Source organism: Phocoena sinus, chromosome 8, assembly GCF_008692025.1.
Source record: "Phocoena sinus isolate mPhoSin1 chromosome 8, mPhoSin1.pri, whole genome shotgun sequence".
Classification (NCBI taxonomy): Eukaryota; Metazoa; Chordata; class Mammalia; order Artiodactyla; family Phocoenidae; genus Phocoena; species Phocoena sinus.
The window spans coordinates 92,619,466-92,644,332 of NC_045770.1; the positions used below are offsets into that span (position 1 = coordinate 92,619,466).

The following is a 24,867-nucleotide window of genomic DNA, read 5'->3' on the forward strand; positions in this document are numbered from 1 at the left end:
TAGCCTGCGAAGTCTGATTCTCTGAAAATTCCAACTCCCTTTGCCAGACCCCAAGGCTGGGAAGCCTGACGTGGGGCTCAGAACCTTCACTCCAGTGGGTGGACTTCTGTGATATAATTGTTCTCCAGTTTGTGACTCACCCACTCAGTGGTTATGGGATTTGATTTTATTGTGATTGTGCCCCGCCTACCACCTCATTGCGGGTTTTCCTTTGTCTTTGGATGTGGGGTACCTTTTTTGGTGAGTTCCAGGATCTTCCTGTCAATGACTGTTCAGTAGTTAATTGTGATTCCGATGCTCTTGCAAGAGTGAGTGAGCACACATCCTTCTACTCCGCCATCTTCAACTAATCTCCCAAATTTACTATTAACAATAATCCCACTAAGCCATATCTAATTTTTTTCTCTTTTTTTCCCTTTAAATATATCTTATTAGGGATAGAGTATTGTGTTCCACAGTTTCTTGAAATAATTACTGCCTTTAATGTGTTTATGTTGTTAATTTAAAGTGCAATTATGTTTATATGTTGATATCTGAATTCAATTTTAAGGTTTATTGTATTTCCAGACAATTCTAGTCATTATATCTTTTCTTTTCATTTTATTCACACTCATCCTCAGTGTGTAGCAATTTTCATTTATTACTTCATTATCTAGTACATCAAAATTGGCCGATAATTATTTTTTATATTTATTTCCTTTTCTTTTATATAAAAGTTTGCATATTAGGTACACTGTTCTGAACCTTTCTTTATTTCCTTTTTCACTTTAAAATATGGACTGTCTCCATATACTTCATAGAGAACTTCTTTATTCTTTTTGATTGTTTTGTGGTACTGCCTTTTAAGGGTACCATAGGTTATTCAATGAGCAGACCAGCCTTGCTAATGGCATTTTTTTTCTTACAATCACTTCTGAAATGAATGTTTTGTGCCTATCTTGTTTCCTACTTATTTGGGTGTATATTCAGGTAGTATCATCAGTAGAAGTCCCCAGGAACCCTGAGATAAAGAATAGCATGCAGAAAGTTTAATAGGGACTATTCTTAGTATTAATATCTGGAGGGAAAAGAAAAAGAAAGCAGGATTGAATGCAGGGAGAAGTCAGGCTGCAATGCAGTATCAATTAAGGCCTCAGACAACCCTACAGGGAGCTCTGAACCTAGGGTAGTCCTTCAGGGTCGTCACAAGTTAAGGTGAGGGGTCCAGCTTTATACCACTGAGACCATCAGTAATCGGAAATGGGATACCCCGCAAAATGGGGTTAGTCAACGTTCCTAACCTGATAATTGAAAGTTGTCAGCCCACAACCTGATCAGTAGTTGGGTAACTATATCAGTCCTAAAAGAGAGATCCATGCAGCACAACACAGAGTCTATCAAAGCTGATGCCTGATGACATTTGAATTCACTTACGTTATATCACTTCAAGGCTCTGGGTGGGCCTCTTCTGCTGGAAGAAACTCACAAGTGGGAGATTAGGAGGATGAACTGCAGCCCCTGCTGCTATAACTGGGTCTTGAATCTACAACTGATTATCATTATCTTCATCCAGTACTATCCATTCTAGATTCCCTTCACTGTCAGCTAGCATCACTGTGGGTCTTGGTGGTTCACCATGTGGAATGAACAAGACCCTCATCCCTGAGAAGTATATACTTCTGTTTTCCATGTCATTTGAAAGCACTGACCACTAAACTTATCCATGTATCATCAAAATTGTACAAGGGAGAACTAAGAGATATCCAAGTGGATAATTTGGATGTCTAACATATTTCTTCCTGCTCCCATTGTGTGACAACAGCCCTACCTCCTCTTCATGATCCAGGTCAATTATGCCTACCAAGATTGTGAATTTTATTCCTCCCTGTTGGTCCCTTGGCAGGAGGAGCCCACAATGCGGTCTTAGCTCAAAGTTAAATGGATCTCTTGCTGATTGCCTGGGGGAAGCATTTCTCTCTCTGGAGACCATAACTTCTAATCTAGAAGGGCACAGAATTAAGGGGATTTGAGTGACCACAAATTCCCCAAGTAGAACATTGGAAATAATGAAAAGTGCAGTCTTCTTGCCCATATCTATGATTTATCAGACCAATATTTTCTATCCATTGGAGGCAGCATCATATGATGGATGTTGATATAAGGTACATGTGATGTCCTAGAGCAGGGGTCCCCAACCCCTGGGCCGCAGTACCAGTCGCGCAGCAGGAAGTAAGCGGTGGGCAAGCCATCGAAGCTTCATCTGCTGCTCCCCTTCTGTCCCCTTTACTCGCATTACTGCCTGAACTGTTCTCCTCTCCCTCTCCATCTGTGAAAAATTTATCTTCCACAAAATCGGTCCCTGGTACCAAAAGGGTTGGGGACCGCTGTCTTAGAGGATGACACCCCATCTTCACAGCATATTGTCTCCAAGTTGGTGCCTTAGCTGTGCCTTTAACAACTCAGTATATTGCTGTATTAGGCCAACAGCTTCTGGGTGGTGTGGTATATGAGAGGACAAGTGGATTCTATAGACATATATAAACTTTCACACTGCCTTTGCCATAAAGTGGGTCTCTTGAGCCTCTATGACATTATGTTGTTGATATGTAAAATATTCTATAAGGCCTTAGATAGCAGTTCTGGCAAACAAATGGACTGACTCCAGTCATTCCAAAATTGCAGTCTGACTGACACCCAAACCCATGCTCTTAGACAGATACCATTCTATGTTTATTCCCTCATGATTCAGATAAAAGCAGAGGGCCTGGGCTTCCCTGGTGGCGCAGTGGTTTAGAGTCCGCCTGCCGATGCAGGGGACATGGGTTCGTGCCCCGGTCCAGGAAGATCCCACATGCCGTGGAGCGGCTGGGCCTGTGAGCCATGGCCGCTTGGCCTGTGCGTCCGGAGCCTGTGCTCCTCAACGGGAGAGGCCACAACAGTGAGAGGCCCGCATAATGCAAAAAAAAAAAAAAAAAAGCAGAGGGCCTAAGATTATACCCAAGCAAAGGAAATAAAGTTGAAACCTTGAGAAATATACAGCAAAACAAAGAGCTCACTTTAATTCTAAACACAAAGATAGAGAGGGGAAGACAGTAGTTTTCATCCCATTCCCATATACACCTATGAATAAACACAGGTAATATTTACTGAGAGTTTACTCTGTGCTAGTCATTGTTCTAAGTACTTGGCTCTAATTAACTCTTTTAAACTTATCAACAAACATATGGTTATCCCATTTTAGTGCTGAGAACACTGGGGCACAGAAAGATTAACACACTCCTTTCTTTCGCTAGTAAGTGATGAATCCTGCGTTCTAAACTGTGTGGTCTGGCTTCAGGGTTTTTACACTTAAATGCTACACTATATCACTTCTAAAAACAGGAAAGAGGGAAAGAAAGACCCAGGGTGCAGTTTTTTTGTTTCTTTGTTTGTTTTTTGACTGGGAAAATAAATTATTTTGTTTGGGGCAGTGGGCAATGGTCCAGTCTTAGAACTGCTGGAATGCTTGGTGCCATCATCCTCGTTGACCTTGAGCATGTTGAAGTGCACCATCTTGCTCAGGGGCCGGCACTCGCCCACTGTGACACTGTCGCTGATTCGGACATCCCTGAAGCAGGGGGAAAGGTGCACAGACATGTTTTTGTGGTGCTTCTAGAAGCAGTTGTACTTTCGGATGTAGTGGAGGTAGTCTCGGTGGATGACAACGGTCTTCTGCATCTTCACCTTGGTCACCACGCCAGACCGGATCCACCCTCAGATGGAGACATTACCAGTAAAAGGGCACTTCTTGTCAATGTAGGTGCCCTCCATGGCCCCCTTTGGTGTCTTGAAGCCCAGACCAATGTTCTTGTAGTATAATGGGAGCTTCTCCTTGCCAGTTTCTCCAAGCAGGACCCTCTTCTTATTTTGAAAGATGGTCAGTTGCTTTTGGTAGGCACGCTCAGTCTGAATGTCTGCCATCTTCCCAGCTGCCTGAAAAAAAGCCAGGGTGCCCTTTTTTTTTTTTACAAACTTCCCTAACCATTCAATATCCTTACTGCCCACCAGTTAGTCATATAAACCTCCAGTACCAGCCTATAAGGGAGAATAAGAAGAAAGGGTGCGTTTCTAGTAAAGTGACAAGGATACCATACTCGGATTTGAGCATTGTGTCAGCCAGTTCTGGCTGGGAGACCACAGAAACTCTTAGCCCTTTGGGCTTCAGTTTCCTCTGAAGTAGGATTAGATGCTTTCTCAGGTTCTTGGCTATTTCATAACAAAGAAATAATTATCATACTGGATTATGTTGAACTACCTGGAATTTGGGAGAATGGGTTCACTTTTCCACATAAATGGAACCTCAGCTACTTACGTGAGAATGTCTTTACCATCACAGCTTATCTGGAGAAAACATCAAGGTGAATCTTTTAACCTTGAGCTCTAACAGTACTTGTTTGAGTGAAAGGTACAACCTTGTCCTAGAAGCTAAAACCTGATGACAAAGGGGCAATCAGCTTGAATCACAGTGAAGGGACATTCCTCATTTCAAAGCTGAACCAAAGTGCTATGCTCTGTGACAAGCAGGTGAACTCTCAGGGGCCCTGAAAAGTTGGTGAATCCATCAGCATGGGGAATCGGCTATCTTGACTGCAAATCAATGACTCATTCTGGCACCCCCTTGACAGCTGCTGATTTGTTTCCTTAAGACAACTCTTTTATTAGAGAAAGATATGTAGGTATGAGCTGCATGGTTTCACATGAAGAGAGCAAACAGAATGAAATCTAGGTTAAGAGAGCTCCGCCAATACACTGAAGCAAACAAGCCATCTCTGCAAAAATAACCACCTCTCTCTTTCTTCTTTCACAACACAGACACTTTGTTAGCGGTAAGATTATCTAAAGTTAAGTCCCATCCTTTCAACAAGCATTCCACTTCTCAAACTGATGCACCACATATGTCTACTGTCTATTAAAATATCACACACACACACATAGGCAAGGAGAAGTCTAAAAAGAAGGTAGCATATGTATTCATTTAATTAGTTATTCTACTGGAAAAGAGTTGTTAGTACTTCTCTATATATCACGTTATGCACTGGAAACACAGATGTGAAAGCGGACAGATTTCCTTCCAATGAGAGAGGTTATAATCTAGCAGAGGAAATAGAAAATCACATCCACAATTACAATAGCAAGTGAAAAATATACTGATCCTTGCAAACACGGGTTGCTCTTTGAGCACCAGAGGGACATCTTAATGCCTTGGGGCAATCAGAGAAAGCTTCTTGGAGGTGATGTCATAAGTTGAGCTTAAATGGTAGACAGATTTTAGTTGAAGGAACCAAAGTTCATTTTCAGGCAGAGAAAGAAGCTTATGAGAAGGTATAAAGGTCTACAAAGAAGGATTTGCATGAAGTGGGAAGTCAGACTATAAAATTTCAGAGTTTCCCAAGTTTAACATTTTATTGTTCAATTTTTTGAAATGGGCTTTATCAATGTAAAATCAAACCAGTAAATATATAAGCGATAGCTTAAAACAAACAAGCAAACTTGCTCTCAGGTCAAACATACATTTACCATGGTGACTACTTTCCTTTTTGAACATTTAATCCTCCATCTCAGGACAAGAAGATACAAGGCACAACTAAGAAATGTGTGTGAAGGAGACTTTCATGGGAAAACAATAAGAAGAGGGAAACACAGAGTGTACAGTTAACAAATATTTATGTGATAGTTGTATACTATACACAGTGAGAAAAACACACACTAATGAAATAAAGTAGCCTGATTAAATTAATTACAATACATTCATACTACTGAATAAGATATAGCTTTTAAAAAAAGTGTAATTTGTATATATTCTCATGGCAGAAGATTGATTTGAGTGAATAAAACAGTTTATGAAAATTTATGTATACTAGGCTAACATTTTTGTTAAACAAAACAACAATAACACTGTTTGTATGTATTTGAGTGGGTTTAGAATATGTGTGTAAAAACATAACAATTGGGGACTTCCCTGGTGGTCCAGTGGTAAAGAATCCACCTTCCAATGCAGGGGGCATGGGTTCAATCCCTAGTTGGGGAACTAAGATCCCATGTGCTGCGGGGCAACTAAGCCCACGTACCACAACTATTGAGCTCACGTGCCCTGGAGCCTGCACTCCGCAACTAGAGAAGAGAAAACCCGCATGCCCCAACTAGAGAGAAGCCTGAGCACCGCAACAAAGAGACTGCGCGCCGTAATGAAAGACCCCGTGTGCCTCAAGGAAGATCCTGTGTGCTGCAACTAAGACCCGACACAGCCAAAAAAATAAGGAAAATAAATAAATAAAATAAATAAATATTAAAAAAAAATAACAATTGATTGTTAACTGTTATTGTTACTGATGGAGAAATGGGGGGATGGAAAAGATTGTAGGAACCATACTATTTAAAAAATATTATATGAATCCTTTTTTTACAAAATCCCTTTTTGAAATGTTTAAGTATAAAAATTATTTTGTTATATATATTTTATATAACATAACATAGATTCATGTGTATTTGTTTTAAATAAATTTATATGTGAACATATGTTATCTATTCATCTATTTATTTTTTAAGTCTTTTAATTTCCCAGCTGCTTCCAACATATTTCACATGGACGTCCCTTGGCTTTATTTTTCCCTTGGCCCATGTGATGACTTTTATGGCCACCACATCTCATCCATTCTCTGGCCAGTTTTATGTGACATGCTAAGCACAAGGGTCAACACTTTTATAACAACTGACCACAGTCAACCATGTCCCTGAATCCATCAGTATCTGTCCACCTTGTCAGACTGGCCCAGTTAATTCAATGCAGCTATCAGTTCAACATAATCTGCTCACTTTACTTCTTGTCCACAGGAATCTGCAACATTTTATACTATAGGAAAGAAAAGATTGACTCTGAATCCTTGTTTGACCATAGCCATGGCTCAGATAAGGCACCTTCCTTCTCTACACCATGTTATCCATAGGGGTAAGCAAAAGAGACAACATATGTTGAGTTACTTTGAGAAAATTAAAAATTATTTAATATTACATTAATTATTTTATCATTTAAATGATACAGGGAACTTTTAGAAGGAAAGTTTATTACTAATGACCCTGGGAATCTCCAGCATTCATTTTTTCAACCAGTATTTATTATTAACTGTGTTCCAAGCACTGATTGAGACACTGGGGGAAATAGTATAAAACCATAAAGAAATCTGTACCCCACTGGAGTTTACCTCATAGTGGAAGGAGACACACCACAAGCCAAATAAATAGAGATATTAAAAGAGCAAAACAATGTGCATTTTAGGGTTAACAAAATATAATTCTACATATTTTAAATATCTCTGAAATCAGGATGAATTTTACAGTCAAGAACATATCGTTGTTTAATTTTTTTTTCTTTTCTTCTAGCACATATACGACGTTGCTTCTCCTAACGTTGATGTCTAAGAGTTGATAATACATAGTGTAGTATGCGGGTAAAAAGCATGAAAGAGTTACCATTCTGGAAAAGATAAATTTAAGTAAGGTAAGAGCTCCCTAGAAATGTTACATTTGAGCAATAACCAGAAGGGGGTGAAAGACCTGGCCATGCATATATATGGAGAAAATCATTGTAGGTAGATGGAGAAGCAAATGCAAAGGCCCTGAGGCATTATGGCCTGAGTATGTGAGGAGCAACAAGAAGATAAGTATGGCTGGAGTAGAGGGAGGGAGTGGAAAGAGTATTGGCTGAGGTTCAAGAGCTGTAGCCTGGGGCCATATCCTGTGGAAACTTACATATTACAGTAGGAACTTTGGCTAGTCTTCCAAGTCAAATGGACTTTGTGGAAGGATGGAGATCAAGGGAGTGGCATGGTTGTAGAAGAGGTTGGATTCTGATATGTTTTGAAGGTAGAATTTTCAGGATTTGCCTATAGAGTGGAGGGAAGAATGAGATAAGGTTGATGGTGGGAGTTGCTCAAGGATGATGCCAAAGGTTTTGGTATGAGCCAGTATACCACCCCTACAGATAGACTTCAGTTCCCAAAGGTATTCATTCCTGAAAGACTACTTCCTGAGCTTAGAGATGATGGTGAAGAGTTGATTTGGTAAAAGGTTTTGTCAGTACTATATGGTGTTTCCTTGCTTGAAGAGAGAGATCCAAGGAGTTGTTAGACTTAAGTAGGAAATAGACATCTTACAGGGTGTTTGAACTTCTAGCAAAAAATCTGCATGGACCTGTCCACAGGTGTCTTGAAATACTGGTCTCAGTCCTTCTCACAAACCCTTGGAGAAGAAAGCTCTGCCATGGTTTGCCTGAATCCCTCCTCAGGGTCTTCTGAATGGTAATTATTCATAAAGAATTTAACCAAAACTTGATTAACTCAGTCTTTCCAAACATTTGGATTTTTAAAAAATTATTACACTATTAGGAGACATACCTAATCACAAGACACTAAGACACCAGATACATACTTTTAAAAATTGTGCTAATGTTACCATTTATTGAGTCAACTCTTCATCTGGCAGTTTTCTTTAAAGGCATCATCTATAATTCTCACAACCCTTCAAGATAGATGTTATCATACCTATTTTACAGATGGGGAGACACAAAACATGCAAAAGATACAAGAGGACAAGCACAGCATAATATATTCGACTCTTCAGAGCTATGTCCACAAGCTATTTCCACAATGGTGTCTATGATCCTTATGGACCTTGACAGCGGTTCTGACACCATGGTATAGTTTCCTGTGTTATCAGGGGGAAAACCCAATCTTATCTAAGGTCTTTTATATGCTTGGCATTGCACTAGAGTATTTCATAGCAATTTCAGCCAACTATGTTTACCAAAGCAAGGAACAGGCCCTTGCATTTTAGGAAGAGTGGGAACAATTATACTTTTTAAGAGGGAAGGGTGGGGTTGATTGATCGTCCAATAAATTTATTATCTAAAAATCCTAATACAAGGACAGACACGTTAGTCAAAATTACACAGTACAGGAGAGAACAAGAGCTTTGGAGTGGATAGATCCAGATTCAGACTCTAAATCACATCTCGTATTTACTATACACAAAGGATTCAACTCCCTGACCCCTTGTTTTCATCTGTTAATAACAGAGAAGGCTGTCTACTTTCAGTGAATACCAAGTGTAACATATGTAATAAACACTAACCTGGTCTATAAAAGGTAGCTAATATTATTAAGACAGTGTGGTATAATGGTAAAAGCTATGTGTCTTTGTCCATTCTGGCTGCTGTAACAGAATGCCATAGAATGGGTGGTTTATAAACAGCAAACATTTGTCACAGTTTTGGAGGCTAAGTCCCAGGTCAAGGTGCCAGCAGATTCAGGGTCTGATGAGGACCCTCTTCCTGGTTTATACACAGCCCTCTTTTCATTGTGTCTTCACATGGCAGAAGGAGCAAGGGAACGCTCTGGGGTGTCTTTTATATGGGCACCAATCCAAAGCCCTCAGGACGTTATCACCTCCCAAAGGTACCACCTCCAAATACTTTCACACGTGGGTGTTGGTTTCAATGTATGAATTTTGAGGGGACACAAATCTTCAGTCCATAGCACTGTTGTAGGCAAAATAATGGCACCCCCAAAGATGACCACATCCTAATCTCTGGAACCTGTGAATATATTATGTTATATCAAAAAAGGGGAACTAAGGTTGAAGATGGAATTAATGTTCTAATGAGCTGGCTTTAAGATAGCAGACTATCCTAAATTATATGTGTGAACCTAATATAATCACAAGGATCCTTAAAAGTGGAAGAGAGAATAAGAAGAGAAAACCAGAGAGATGGCAATATAAGAAGAACTCAGCATGGCATTGCTGTTGCTGGCTGGGAAGGAGGGAGAGGACCAGAAATCAGGGAAAGCAAATGGCTTCTAGAAGCTGGAAAGAGAATGGATTACCTATTAGAGACTTAAGAAGAAGTTTCAAGCCTTGATAATCATAACGCCTTAATCTTAGTCCAGTGAGACTCAGAGTTAGACTCATTTTGCATTTCTGACATCCAGAAATGTAAGATAATATATTAGTATTGTTCAACCTACTAAGTTATAATTTGTTACAGTAGCAACTGGAAACCAATACAAAAACTAAGAGCCAGGAGGCTTGAGTTCCCGTTCCTGCCCTGCTGCTGACTAGTTCTAATATATCAGCTTAACCACTCCATGTCTCATTCTCCTCTTCTGTGAAAAGCAACTTATAATACTAGCTACCTCATCATCTTAGGGGACTAAAAGAGTTGATACCAGCTTAATCATTCAGAGTAGTGTTTGGCTCATGGCAATTACTTAGTGTATATTAACTATAAGCACTTTCTTAGGGGCCAGGAATAATGGTCTCAGAGATATGGTTTCTATTCTTTTAATGTTGTAAATATGTAATATATAATTTGCAATTACATGCAATATATAAATACGCAAACATTTACGTACTTACATATTGCATGTTATTCGCAAAAGATGTAATATGTAAATGTGTAAACATAAAATGCTGGACACGTCTACATTTCTAAACTATTTGTTGTATAACCCTGGAGAACAGTTAATAGAGTGTAGAACTCACATCCAAGGATGAAAATTGAGGCCGTGCTGGTAGCGAGGGGCAGAGGCAAGGAAAAAGAGTCTTCAGCTGTGATAATGAAAAGAAAGTCACGTATGTAAAGAACTCACAGCAATAGCAGATCGGCTGCCATTTTTAACCTAACATTTTATCACTTTTTCCTTTAAAGAACAACCCCGTTGCTTTCAATCATGGGTGTAGAGAACGCACATAATTATTTGGCATTTCAAAGAAATAAAATTCAAAAAGAGCCACTAAAGTTATCCATCCATCTTTTCTAAACTCGAAACATCAAAAATAGATGTCCCTGGCATGATAACACACTGAAGTCATTCTGAAAGAAAGTTAGAATTTCCATTCCTCATTTTCCTTTCTCCCCAGTAAGGTTTTCAGCAGATGGGAATATCAATTTAGTTACTTGACATTTAGAAGGATAAATGACTTAAGAGCTTTATGATCCCCTCTCATTGAAGCATATTTGATAACATCTGCCCAACATCTTACACTCACATCAGAGCCAAGATGATTTAACAAGAAGAGAATGGCTAGAATCCAGGACCCCAGCGTTCTATCCCTGGTCCTGATATAAACATGAGCACTGGGTACATAGACCTGATGATAAATAAAGCTTTTTGTTCTGTGGTCAACTTGTGTATTAACACCTTAGCTAAGATGTAATTATTAAGACTAACAAAGATGTTAGAAATGGGATTTGTAATAATATTTTCAGGGAGAAAATAATACTGTATATGGGGACAGGGTTTCATTCTAAACTCTAGGGGAAAGAAAATCTGTCTTACTTTAGATTGTATTAAAGGTCTTATTCTCACAGAAGAAAAGTTTCTCTACTCTCATTATTCTTTTTTAAAGACAAGTTGCCATCTTTACTAGAAATTCTAATTTTTCTTTGATGTAATAAATTATAGTATTTCATTTATGTTCTTACCTCACTAGTTATCAGTCTTAAGTCAAGAACATAAAAAAATATATAGTCTGATCTTTCTATTTTATAGTGTCCTTTTAAAGAAAAGAAGGGGAATGTCATCCTTAATGCATTTATAAAGACTTATTGGGCAACCTCCAACAGCTAAGAGCCGTAAAACAATTAGCAACATGCACCTAAATCACTTGAACAAATAGACAGCAATCATCTCCAGACTTGGTATTCACGTCTAAGTGAAATACAAATCTTTCCTGATACCTGGTATTCGGATATTGACTAATGAATAGTTTTCATTCCCTCAAAATTATCCTCTCTTGCTATTATGGGTAAGTCCATTCAGGCTCTGTATCCTGAGAAACTATGCAAACAGTCAGGACTTAAGAAATAATCGCTAAATGAACAAATGGATTAATTTATTTATTTACAGGGCTCTTCCATTCTATTGGCTTGGCTTATAAAATTAAGGATTTTTCTGGTACTGTATATTTGATCTCAGTGGAATTTAGTTTGCTAAGTCCCTCTATTACATAAATAATGATAATGAAAGATAGAATTCTGAAACTTGAAGGGATATTAAAGGTCAACTGATTCAATATCCTCATTTTCCAATTTGTAGAATGATTTTAGCATTTCAGGGGCCCTCAACAGGTCATCTAGTCAAAAATTTGACAAAACATTTCATGAAAGAAGGAAATACATTTTATGCGTTGGACTTGAATTAAATGCCAATGGTTTAGTTTAGGAAACAATTTAATGTTACATTTCACTTGCTTAAATACATGTTTATTTATAAACTATGACTCTGGAGGAACCTACAGCTAGTTAATTGTCTTTACTATCTAAAGTTCTTTATCTAGATGTGTGATACATTTATATAATCTGCTCCAGAGGTTAAATTAAGGTCAGTGGGGCTATTAAAGAATGGAAAATTTTGATTCAAGGGAAGAAAAATTAATTCTAATAATCAAACTACATGATGATAGAATGATATGCCCTTATGATATTGATTTAACTGTGACCTGGTATATTCAATTTAATAATTAAATTTAAAATGATATATTTACTTGGGGTTTTCTTAGTCAATGTCTCTAGAATACAAACTTTAGAAGCATAGGAATTAAATGTATTCAACAATAAAGTACACTACTTAGCAACTAGTAGATCATCAATAATTAACTAGTAAAACAACGAATTAAAACAATAACTAAAGAACGACTTGGATATTTTATTATGACAGTCATCCCTGCTGTGAGATCCAAACACAAAAAAGAGGACAGACCGAGAGCATTAAAGGAGTGGAAAGAAAGTCCAAACTGTGGCAGGAAGGCCGGCCTTGCGATGTGTTTGTAAGTCGACGTGGTACAAAGACTTATGAACAAAATATACCACATCTTTTTTGTTCTAATTTAAATCTGTATCCTCTTACCCTGACAAAATGCAATTTTATTATCTTTAAAAGAGATCCCTTCCACAAAGTTTTTATTTTTAATTAAGCATAGTTGCTGTACAGTATTATGTAAGTTATAGGTGTATAATACAGTGAGTCACAGTTTTTAAAGACTATACTCCATTTATAGTTATTATAAAATATTGGCTATATTCCCCATGTTGTACAATATATCTTTGTATCTTATTTTATACCTAATAGTTTGTACATCTTACTTCCCCTCCCCCTTTATTTCCCCTCCCCCTTCCCTCTCCCCTCTGGTAACCACTAGCTTGCTCTCTATAACTGTGAGTCTGCTTCTTTTTTCCAACAGAAAATTTTAATTGCCATTTGATGTTTACTAGACAGTAAAACCACCCGTTCTCTTTTCTTGTAGTAACAACATACTGTTTGCTTTGGGTACCACTTGTATTCCACCATTGGATTCAGTTTGGAAGGCCCATCATGTATGGCACACTGCCCATCAATAACTAAGATGTGGGAAGGTGGCCCAAGCTTGGAGAATTGTCGGCTCTTTCTCTGGAACTTGTCAGCAGCAACCAAAAAACTGAAAATGTTTGGAGTAGATTCATAGCAATGATAGAAACCAACACACTGCCCAACAATTTCTGCAACTTGGCTGCCCAGGGCTCCTCTGGTTCTCAAGCTTTCCTTTATAGTAATTTCCATATCAACCAGAAATTAATTTTCTGCTTATATTAGTCATAGACAGTTTCTGTTGCTTGCAAGCAAGAAATTTTAACTGATGCAGAGTTCAAATGAGGACTTTAGAATTCCCATATCTAGATTTACATATTTGATCTGTCACTTACCAACTATATGATATTCAGCACATTCCTTGCTCTGCCTAAGCCCCAGTTTCCCTACCTGCAAAATGGAGATAAAAGAATTTGCCAAATAGAGTTGGTATAGGAATTAAATTAAACGGTGTTTGTGCAGTATCAGGCATTTAGTAAATACTCAGTAAATGGTTGCAGGCTAACATGAGTATTTTAAAAAGTAAAATGACTCTTCATAGACATATTGTAATTCAGGAATAATAAAAGATAAAATTGCTCTTTCTCCAAGAGTTTCTACTAAGGACCTTTGTAAGAAGCTTTAGTCAGGCATTGATACAACATTTCCTAGATTTTAAGATCCACAGATTTTTAAGAAAACATTTCCTAAACTGGGCATCTGATGGTCCATGTCTTCACTTTAATGAGTCAGTGTTCCTCTACCCCTTTTTCTTTTCTCCGCTCCAAGTTCTTATTAACTGGTGACGCAGCTTACAATCAATAGGGTCCTAAACCAGGAAGTATGGTGACTAACACGATGGGTCCTGAATCACCCATGCACAACACACAGTGCAAAGGACCGCATCCCTTGCACATTTTCTCAGCTCTTATTCTCTAACCTACACTTCGTGGAGAAAGCAGACATCGTAATCTTACGAATTACTTGTGCTGACCTCCACTTGTCTTAAATAGAAACCAAATTCTGGTTGGCGTTCCAGGAAGCTCTGTGTTCAGCCTTCTGTAGTTGTGACTGTCGTAGCTGAAGCATGTTTTCTATTGGAATAGCAGAGAGCTGATAATTAAAGCACATGCTTACTGACCAATGGTCTTTTCTTCGTGTTTATTGCTGCTACGATCATGATCTTAAAGGGAAGAAGAGAAAAAGGGCTCTCCTGTTCGAGCTGACTTCTGCTCCCTATATGAGCAATGTTAGCAGTCACTGAGAGGGACTGATTTTCCTTTGGGGGTAGAGGTGCATGGGTGAATCTTTTCACTTGCCAAGTCACCTCAGTTTACCAACTTATTAAAAGAACTAAATACTTGCTACTGTGTAGAAGGGATGCCTGATTGATTAATTGTTATAAAAGGCCTGGAGATCCAGGGACAGCAAGGAGTAAAAAGACACAGTGCATTGTTTCGTTGGTGTTTTTTTTACTAATGTTGACTGAGGAGTATTGAGCCAGCCAAGCACACAGTGTTTGTATTAATTTTCAAAGTGAGCACTTAACTGATGCATCAACATTAAATCTAAACATAATCCTATCGTGGGAAATAAAGCATGATCTCCCTCTCCTAGCCAGGTTTCTTTGATGTAGGGTTATTTGAAGCATGATGGCCTCAGTCCCATTAATGTCCAAAATTGCTCAAGTCCAGTGTCTAAATAGGGGATGCTAGAGTGCCAGCAACAGGCCTAGCAATCTTAATAATTTATTTGAAGGATGCCAGAACTATGTGATGATTTTGAAGCATGGAGAAGGGAGAAAATGAATGGATTAATTTTAAAAGTAGTGGTTTTGGAGTCACGCAGAGGTGGATTCTAAACCTTGACCGTTGGGTCGTTTGTACATTTGTACAAGTAACTGGATATCTTCAAATCTCCATTTCCTTACCTGTAAAACTGAGATAACCTTACGAATAACCTTGGACTATTGCAAATTTTAAATATGTATGTAAGTTAGGTACCTAACTGCTAGTTGGAATGTAATTAATATTTGTTCTTTTTCTTCCCTGTTTTAAAAACAGACTAAAAGCTCTTGGCTACAGAAAGAAATACTTTCTATGGATTACAAGGGGGGAAATGACACTGAAATAAAGGCTGTGTGGGTTCCATGAGCACAAAAGTCCTTAAAGCTTCTAGAAAACTACAAAGCCCATTCAAATCCACTTTCCTTTTTTCTGTCAATTATAAAATTATAACCAATAGAAGGAGGTTAGATTATTTCTTTAGAGATAATTTCCCAATACTACTTATGCAGAGGTGATAGATATTGACTTCCATGAGCCTTAGTCTCCAAATGCAGCATGAGTGGCAGTAGTAAGTTATAGGCGGAGGGCACTGCACGAAGCAGGGAACATTCAAAAATGATAATGGAATAAAATAGCAGTAACTGATATAAATAAGAAGAGAAAATAGTTCAAAGGAGGAGAAAGTATTGTGCTATTTTAGACAGGGAACAGGGAGGAACCTCTCTGGGGATGTGCCTTTTGGAGATACCCTGGGGCAAGTGAAGAAGAGAGCCTTGGAGATGCTTAGGGGACTGGCATTCCTGACAGGGGAGGAGCAGGAGCAGGCTTGTGTAAGATGGGGGCGAGGAGGTAGTGTGTCTGGGGCGTGGTGCACGAGGGTGGCGAGGTTGGAGCTGAGGACCTGAGATGGGGTCACAGTAAATCCCTGGCTTTTGTTCTAACACAAGGGGCAGTCACCGGAGGTCTGAGCAGAGGAGAGATGTATCTGACAACTCTGGGGGTTAGTCATGGTTGGTGCTTCAGAAGAAGACAGTGAGCAATGTCTTTTTGGCCTCATCTCACTTCACAGCAATGACGGGCAACACTGTCCATACTGACGAGGTCTGCACATAGCAACGAAAAGGATGAGGGAAACCAATACCTTAGGAAGAAGTAGTCACTCCTTTGGAGCACTTACTCTATCCAAAATAGAAATAGCTTAAAGGAGTGATTAAACATATTGTGTCACTCTTCTCACTATTTATGATACCTTGAAGTGAAGTTTCCAGGACTAACTTTGAATTTTGGAGTATTTTACTAATAATTTTGTGTTTATCCTTGAGGGCAGACACGGAGTCTTAGCTTTGTATTTCCAGCGCTTATTACAAAACGTGACACTTTGAACAAATTCAATAAATGTTCACTAAATTAATGCCTCATAAAACTAATATTTGTCCATACACTACCTCCAGTTGCCAATTCAATTGTCTCCACATTTATTATCATCTTATCTGACCCTGATGGTAATCCTGAGAGGGGGGCTATGACACCCAGAGATGTGCCACAAGATGAGTTGAGATCACCGATGCTCAGGGAAGTTAAGCAGCAGCTGAAGCCACATAATTAAAAGTGACAAACGTTGGATATAAACACTAAATCACATTATCTCTTGCCAAGGTCCTATGCCACATTTGCTGCAAGTGTCCTTCTAATACCCACCTTCTGAGCTAATCCTTTACTCCATCAGTCTATATCCCAGTTAAAAAATAGCTACCGTATCTCATATGTATGTAAGGGCTGAAAGTCAATGCATATTAGAAACAGTATCCCAGGATCCGAAAACAACTGTGTGCAATAAGAGACTGAGTGAATTTTCAGACATTAGCAATGCACATTTTTCACCTTTAATGTATTGGAACAAGGATTCTTCAGAATTAACTGAGCATGGGAGGCACTGAATGAAGACTCTAATTTGACAGATTGATAGCCATCCAGGGTATTTATCCATTTATGCCATGGTCTAGAGTTTTGAAAAGGCTTCTTATTTTTAGTGGCAGGTAAGAGATCGAATTATTTATCAATATCTTGACTTTATTCTCTTCTGGCAAAACTGCATGCTTCTTTCACTAAGGTTTTTGTCATTTTACCAGACCCCCATTGTTGGTCAGTTTCCATTTACAGCGATCAAGTTAGTTTCTCCCACTGGAAACGTATCCCTGCCTTTTAATAAACCTTACAAAATGCCAAACTAGGTCTTGGTTCATAATTTAAACCCAGGGAAATCAGACTTATTATGGAATGGACATTTAAGCAGGTTTTTAACTACCAGGAATCTCTGGAGACAAAGCCATCACCCCATCTGATCTGCTCTCCTCTCCATCAGTGACTCTTGGGGTCTCATTATCTTATTTGGTATTTCAAAACTGAAACAATTGTACTAACACCAAGGGCATCACTCATTGCTACCAAGTAAAAAAGGCAGCAAAAAATGTACCAGTGTCAGCATGCAATGAGTGTCCAAAAAGGAAACAAATGCACAAATCATTCATCATCAGCAATAGGATTTGTCAAGGTGAAGCGAAAAGGGAAAAAAGTTAGAAACTCCTTCCAGTGTGCTAACGATACCACTGTAGGTCATTGAAGGGGAGCACATTGCTCCCAATATCAATTAGATTTTGCTATTTGATTTAATTTTGTTAACTGCTCAGTTCAGAGGTAAAGAGGAGGAGAGTTGTTACATATTTGTTTAGCACACACTTAAAGATCATTTACTCTGTGCCCTACTCTGTATTATGAGCTTTATGAATACTTATTTAAATATCAGAAATTCTTGGTCAGTTTCCTTTCTGTACAGTTTCTTCCCCTTCTCTTTCTCCTTTCTCTTCTTTATCATTAGTATGTAATATTTCTATGAGTTTCCTAATTTCAGCCTTTACTTTAAATAATAGTTGACCTCCTGCCCTTACTCTAAGGGACATTAAGGAAAAAAGAATCCAAAATAAAATATTTATTTTATGATAGATTTCTAAAATTTAATTTTAACTATGTCACTATAAAATCTTATGCACAGAAACCTAATGATTTCTGCAGAGAAGAAATTTTTTCAAAGTTGGGGAAATTGTGCAGTTCTTCCTCTATAATGCCAAATCCTTATTAGCATATTTCCTGCACTACAAATGAGGGGAAAATAGTTACCCAAACAACTAGTATAGCAATAGTTAGAGTCTTTTTTATTAGAAAAAGTTCTGTTTACCAGAAGAAGAAGGCAATAAATGTACCTCTCCCCCAATGAATAAGTGATTTTTCTAGGCATCTGCTGGGGAAAATAATAATAATAATTTATGTTTTTCCTCTTTATGTATTGAAATCACCATTTGTTCTGAGTAGTAAATATAAACAAATTAAAGAGAAAGAGTGAGTTAGAAGAAAGCTAGCCCAACTTTTTCCCCCAACCTGCAGAAAAAGAGCTTGATACTGAAATAAAACTGTAAATCAATTAATGACAGTGTTGGATTTTGTGAGAGATTTAGCTTCTCAGCTAATGTGTCTCCTGTTGTAGTGAAATTTCAATATGACCAAGTGACTATTTTTCCTCTTATTTCTCTGGCAAGATGGGGGGGGGTGTGTGAAGGGTGAGAGTTGGTATAACTGCACCCGCTGTAGCAGACACCACAGTTTTCTTGTACGTGAATGTATTGAATTGTAGTTACACAGCTGACAAAGAGTTGTCTTTTCATGAGCTTGTGCTCTTTATTGCTCCCATTAGCTCTTGGAGAAGAAAAAAAAAAAAAAAACAGGTGAATTCAACAGGCTATAAATCTTCCCTGAAGTACAATATGATACTGTCTCCTGGTGGAAGAGGAGGTTCAAGGAATATAGAGCACCTCCCTACCATGGATGGAACATGTGTTGGAGAGAGAGGGAATGGCACGATACCTGCAATACCAGAGCTCCCATCTGGCCTCCCCAGATGAGTCTTTCCCTTTGCAGTCCCAAATCATGCCAACAATTAAGAGAGATGATTACAGCCACCAACAGTCTCACTGAACTAATACCTCCTTATTTTCAAGAGGTTAATTCTATTTCTAAGTAAGCAAACCACATTAGGAAAAATATGCAATGCCTTACTTACACCATTTTTAAAAAAGGGGAAAAACACCAGCCTCCAAAATACTGGAAAATAAATTTAGCTTAATATTGAAAAACACTAGTAATTCTCAATATGCCCTCTGATAAACTTCCTTTAAAAATACCCATAAAGATATAAAAAAAGGACAAAAGTTAACAACCAGGCTATAAATAAAAAACAAGATCTAAAGCAAGGTGTGAGGGAAATATCTAATAACATCATCAGTGAAGATGGATTGAGAAGAATATTTTTAAAGTACGTATATATATTTTTCTGAGCCAGAATAGCCCAGATGGCCAAAAGAAACTGAAAAAAAAAAAAAAAAAAAAAAGAATTTGATTCACCAACATCCTCCCACCATTCGGCTCCTCTAAGCCTTGGGGAAGAGGGCTTCCCTAAAATATTCTTCTTTTTGCTTTCTCTTTTCTCTTTTCTTTTCTTTCCCTTCCTTCCTCCCTCTCTCCTTTCCTCCCTCTCTCTCTCCCCTCCTTCTTTCCTTCCTTCCTTCCTTTTTCCCATCCACCCATCTTTCTGTCTACATACACACATATACCTATATGCATATATACAGGCAAACACACATAAACCCATATATGTTTGTTTTTTACTGCATGGAAACTAACTTCTGAACAGCTTTTCTGCCATTCATCCCAGACTACCATCCCCGCAGGCTCTTTTCTTACTATGTCCATCTATTAAGAGACCACATATTTGTAAGCTTTGCTATAGTAACAAATGGCCACAAAATCCCAGTGCTTTATAACAAAAGATTTACTTCTCACACATGTTACATGCCAGCTGCACGCTGATGACCACTCAGCTACAGCTTTGTATTAAGTTCTTGTCAGAGAAGCAGCAACAATGTGGAGGATGATATTCTTTCAGAAGAGGAAAAGTCAAGAGTTGAGTAGGAGCCGTTCAGCACTGACCCTCCATCGACATATTATGAGGATTACACATTTTTCTTCTTTTAAGCTCATGAGATTTAGAGGTCATTTATGCAAAAGTGACTAAATAGAAGTTTGTGCCTAGATATGGGTGACTGTCAGAAAAAACAACACCCAAAACATGTGACATTGGCTTCAGGGTTAGGAACAGACCAGTGAGAGAACTGTTCACGGAGATTGGAAACATGACTTCTGTTGGCCTGCATTTCCTTTCTCTTTCCAACTAAGAGTGTTATTCAGTGGCAAAATATTGATATTACTATTGTTTGAGATAATTTGGAAGACAAATATCATATCTTATGGGTTTAGGCAAAGGAATAGCAAAACTGAATTTTACCAGTTTGCCTTAATTGTTATTGAGTGAATTTGACACGGTGCTAAGACGGAGATGACTCAGAAAAGAACTGGCAGGTTTGCAAATAAGTATTATTGGTAAGAGAGGTAATATAGAAATTCTTGCACTTGAGGGGTAGAAAGATGCAACAATTTCTCGTCACCAATAAATAAAAGTTACAGCTGGAAAAATGGAGTAACAATAAGTCACAACCTCAGGGTAAAGACCAAATCAACTGCCTATCCATAAAGCACTTGGTTAAATTTTCTAAAGAGATGAAGGTGGGCCCTAGAAAATTCTTTCATTTGGACAAAATGTCTCAGGAGAAAAAAAAAGACTAAAGAGATAGTCTCACAAAAGTCTAATAAGTTCATGGTACTTACAATTAAGTCTAAAGATCAGACACATCAGAACCTAGGAGGCGGTCCCCATGATTCCAAATCCCTGTTATTCACACCCTTTTATAATCACCTCCTCTTCATTATGGGCAGGACTGTAATTTGTTTCTAAAAGGTAGAATATGAAAAATTATTTAATATTTGGCCCTTTAAGAAAAAAGTTTGTGGACCCTTGAATAGAACAAAAGCAAACAAACAACAGTCCTACCTTATCTAATCATAAAATACGTTATTTTATCTTAACACTTGCTTTTCCAAGAAATACATTATTTAAAAATACTTTTCTACAGAGTTTTGAGGGAAGAAAAGTTGGGATTTCAGATATATAATGTAAAAATAAAATTCTCTCATAAGTTTTGTCGATAACCCCAGTTTAAATTTATTGAATTTGATATGATGTGATAATAGAAAATAGAGATAGAAAAAACATACTGGAACCATGTGTAAAATTTCATACAACAAAAAATATATATTTTTGTCTAAGTAAACAAATATTTTTCCTAAAACAATACTCACTGTGGCAAAGGCATGTTGATAAAGATATAATTATATATTGATATGAGTAATTTGATGAAATCTTTCAGGAAAGCAATTAAGTAACATGAATAAAATAGCTTTTATTTTCATTTTGCAATCCTTAATGAAATAATTGATGTAAGCAATGTCCATCAATGACTGCTAAAGCCTCTAGAGGAAAAGTAAACAGAGAACTTATTCCAGAAAATAAAATATTATTCCATGAATGACTTGCTGATCATATAAGGAAACATGCAACTTTACAATAGAGGAGCCAGACTGACAATGGGAAATCATCATCTTACCATAAAAGCAGGATGCTGTGTGATCCTGATGAGATGTAATATGAAAGACAAAACAGCACCTAGAAAGTAGCCTTGCCAAGACTTTAGACTTTACAAGAAGAACAGAAGATATAGAGATAAGCTGAATTATACCATGAAAAAGTAATCAAATGAATCTTGAATGTGTAAGCTCTACTGAGAAACTGACCTGTTTCCTGAAACCAGTTAATGACACGGGAAAATAAGATGGAAATGTGGACACATAAATTAAAAGAGATTTAAGAAACACAATAGAGGAAAACCAAATGCAGTGAGTGAAACTTGGTGGATTCTGATTCCAACTGACCAGCTGGATAACAAGACTATTTTTTTTTTTTTTAGTTTGAATATGGGCTGACTACTTGATGACAGAAAGCAACTATTGTTAATTTTTAGAATTTAGGTGTTAATTTTTAGGCGCAATAATGATTTAGGCGTTATATAAAGTGTTCATATATTTTTTTTAAAGAAATGCATACTGAAAAATTTAGTAGTGAAAAATAATATTTTGAATAAAATGCTCTGCAAAACTGATAAAAAATAACAAAAAAGAGTGAGGAGAGAAATATATCAAATCTAAGGGGGCAAATTATTGATAACTTTGGTGTATAAATGAGAGGTTGATGAAGGTTAATAGACTATTCTCTTTAATCTTATACATATTTGAAATTTTTCAGAATGAAAGGCTGTTTTTTTTTTTAATCTCATAGCCTTTTGTTTAACTAGCTCCCTTCTGGGATGAAATGTTATGGCAATCTAAGAAATGTGGACACGTAATTTTGCAGAAAGATATTGATTAAAGCATTAACTGTTCTGGGCAGAAAAAGCACCTGACTTTTAGGGTGATTTAGAATTAAACATTAATGAACCCTGGATCATTATGCTTACAAAAAGTTTATAGTAACATTGGAAAAATTCCTACAACATTTAAGGAAAATGAAATTTATAGAAGTGGTCAGATCATGATTACATTGAGAAAAATACAGTGGAGCCAATCTTGGTGTAATCAGTAGAAAATGCCCAGTCTTTTTTGAGATTAGAATTCTAAGACTAAAAAACAAAACAAAACCAAAAACAGCAAACAACAAAAAACAGAGTCTCTAAACTTTACTGACTCTTATTTTTATCTTTAACTCTACCTGCTTCCAGTGATGGAGCTGATAGGACAGACAGGAAGATATGATGTCCTAGTAAGAGATCTCTTAGAAAAAGATCCTGCAAACTCCAGCTTATTATTATTTTATTTTTATATATTCCTATCTGAAATCTAAAATATATTATTTATTTTGGCACTTAATCTTGTATTGTCTCAATTTATTTTTACAGATGCAACATCATGTAAGGAATAGAACATGGATCCTTGATTGAAATCTAGATTTGAATTTGAGGCCTGAAATTTTCTGCCTGTATAAGCCTCAACTTCCTCATTTAAAAAGTGATGATACTTCAAATTCCTCCTGATGATTAAAAAATATGTCACGCAAAACACTATGATAGTATCTGGTCAATATTCATATTTCAATTTTCCTTTCCACATATATTTGTATTTTCTGGTGATCTGAAGAAATTCCTTTTGAATTACCATGCCAATGACTAGTTAACTTCATAACCAGTTAAGTTCTCTTTGAGAACGGTTGGGGTAGTATTTATCCAGCCAAGTAATTGCAACATAGGGTTTGGAGGAGTTCAAATTAGCTGACTACACACTCTCTTCTTAGTCTTTACCAAATGTCTTAGGTTTTTCAAATTATTATTTTTTAAATCAAGTTATTTCAAAAAATGTCTAGCACCTCTGTTCTCCCATCTGGAATCCAGAGACACTCAAAAGTTAAGATGTAACGGTATTTCAACAAAAGATAGCTTTGCCATTCTGGTTCCTTCAGTCTTTCTGGACAGTGAGAATGTAAGATATTAACAGATATCAGCCAGGTATTTTTTTCTCCTTTGCTACTTCAAGTTTCATATCAGAAAAGACTAGGTTTGGACCTGACATAATTTGGGTTGTTTTTCTAATTCCATAACCATTTTTGATTCCTTTGATTTAATTTTTTGTACAAGAAACTGTACTCCATACTATAACAATTATTATTTTTTCCTTAATTCTAATTGCAGTGTGTGTGGGGGGGTGAACATTCAATATAAGGGAATCCCTGCCTGTAGAAATAAGCACTGCAAGCTTTATGTCTGGGCTGAGAATTGGAAGTACTGGGAAACATATTCCAGACACACTTTCATGGACTCTTCAGCCTCCACACTATGCAGCTACTTCATTTATATTTTATTCATATAGATATATATTGCTTAATAATTTATAGAGCTGGATACACTTGCTACAAGGCGATGTGATGTTCTCCTTTGATCTACTTTGGTAGAATCACTTTCCATCAGAGAATTTACTGCAGTGATGTGCACAGTAAATATTTAATAACATTAGAGGCATCAGAGTCTATTTTTCTTTGAAGGGTGCTTAATTATGTCAATTTCCCATGGTGAGTTGCTAAAGCCAGTGTTATTTGGATTTGTAGTAACTGGGTGGAGGTGGAGAAGTCCTTGCACAAGGCTCCCCTCCCACAAGAAGTCAATGTCTGTGAATTTAACAAGGCAGTAGAGCAGAACCTCAACCTCATTAATTTGGGCCACACAAATTAAATATCTGTGATACTTCAACTGTGCTCCAGCTAAAGTTTACCTAACCCTACCAGAAAAGATTGGCTAAGCTGCATGGGCATATAAATAACAAAGGGGAAAAAAAGTTAAAACTATTTTTACTGTGTCCTCACTATTCATGTACTTGGTGTTTGCCTACGTATTAGATAGAATCATGTTAATATTTGATGGTTGATATAAAAAAGGACAGTTTCATATGGGTCAACTTAGAAGCTTTAATCTTTTCAGTACAAAAGCTCTGATGAGAGAGGAAACATCATTTCTGTCAACTCTTTCCAGTTGGTGACGAACCATACCACCTTCTTGATACATTTTTCATGAATTATCGCTAAAACATCCTAAGCCAAGACCTTAGCTGATGGAAAAGTTGATAGGATAAGCAACCAAGTC

General features: G+C 37.3%; 1 pseudogene; it reads right to left on the reverse strand.

Moving 5' to 3' along the window:
- Positions 1 to 965: 965 nt before the first annotated feature.
- LOC116758376 lies at positions 966 to 3,941 on the reverse strand (annotated as a pseudogene).
- Between the last annotated feature and the right edge of the window lie 20,926 nt (positions 3,942 to 24,867).